Genomic DNA, 1,466 nt, shown 5'->3' on the forward strand with positions numbered 1-1,466 from the left:
CAACACGAGTGGGTCTTAAGTTGTCAGTCATACTATCCACAACACGTGTAAGTACAGCAGGTTTTCCAACCATATTACACTTGTATAGGGCAGCTTTTCGAAATAAGAACACCTACAAAAGCAAATCAAAATTAATTAATATTGACTTTCCATTCACAAAGCAAATATAATTATACATTTACAATAAGAAGCATGGCAGAGGCAACAATCATAAATGTGGTTCAGTTTAAAGAAAATTTGTAACATTAGATACACTATTTTAAACCTTTTTTAAACATATGGAAGCATCCATTTATTTTAATTTATTCAAATATCAAATGCATTATCCACATGACCACAAACATAGCTATTTACACCCACAACATGAGTCATTCAAACAACAAAATGAATTTCAAAGGCAAAACTAACCTTCTCTGGTGGAAGATCAATGTCCAAATTACCACGAGATTGGATAATACCATCAGCTTCTCGTAGAATCTCATCAAAATGGGTCAGGCCCTAATTTCAACACAGACATAAGATTGAATCAGCATAGTCAATAAGAGTATATCTTAAAAGAGAAAAGTTAACACTATGAAGACATCAAAATCACCTCAACATTTCAATCTTAGCAAAAATTTGGGTCTGGCTGAGATCACCCCATTTGGAAAGGAATTCACGGGCCTGAATTACAACATAAAAAAGTATGTTATAAGGAAAAGCACAACAAAGGATGCTATAAGTGAAAACGTTCTTCGGCTGGATTTTTTCTCAAAGACCTGAAAGAAGGTACAACATAATTAAAAGAGTGGGGAAAAAAAGTAGAGAAGAAAACAAATACAAAGAAAAATCAGAACCAGATGAAAACTCTACTGCAAAAGCCATATGGTTTTACAATTCCACAATCCACATACCATTTTGAATTTGTCCATAGTTCCTGAAAGAACTCCTCTTGAAGAATCCATGTCATTCCCCTAAACAAATACCAACATTTTATCAAAGAAGAACAAAAAAGTAGCAGTGCAAATGGTAAATATTTTTTATAGTTATATGCAAACCATGCGGTCCAGCATTCGGTTATGATTATCCACCTCCTCGTGTATATCACTTGAGATTTGTTACAATCACATCAACAACACGTTAACACATCAAAATAATGAGAAGGTTACCAACAGCTGAAAAGAAATAAATGAGGAAATGATCATAATTCACAGCGTTCTTCAAGTATAATATACAGGAAGAACAAACTTAGGTCTAGATTATTTTACAAGAAAAATTAAACTTACTCTTTTCAACAAACTGACTCTATCTTGCAATCCACCCATTGCTCGCTCGTTATCTTGTTCATCAATTTCATTATAGGAGGAGTAAAGTGATGATGCTCGGATGCCTCCCTCCTCAATGCCGTCAAACAGAGCAACTCTGCTATTCCGGGCGTCTCTGAAACAGGGATAAGGTTTATAACAAAATAGTAAGAGGCAAAAGTT

The 1,466-nt window shown here is 34.3% G+C and overlaps 1 long non-coding RNA gene across 1 annotated transcript; it reads right to left on the reverse strand.

Moving 5' to 3' along the window:
• Window positions 1-411: 411 nt before the first annotated feature.
• Window positions 412-1,103, reverse strand: LOC112763199 (uncharacterized). Its single transcript, XR_011874755.1, has 4 exons — window positions 1,038-1,103; window positions 894-953; window positions 593-758; window positions 412-498 (listed from the first exon to the last, which is right to left on the reverse strand). It is a non-coding gene; the product is annotated as an uncharacterized lncRNA (long non-coding RNA).
• Between the last annotated feature and the right edge of the window lie 363 nt (window positions 1,104-1,466).

The sequence above is a fragment of the Arachis hypogaea genome, chromosome 17 (genome assembly GCF_003086295.3).
Source record: "Arachis hypogaea cultivar Tifrunner chromosome 17, arahy.Tifrunner.gnm2.J5K5, whole genome shotgun sequence".
Classification (NCBI taxonomy): domain Eukaryota; kingdom Viridiplantae; phylum Streptophyta; class Magnoliopsida; order Fabales; family Fabaceae; genus Arachis; species Arachis hypogaea.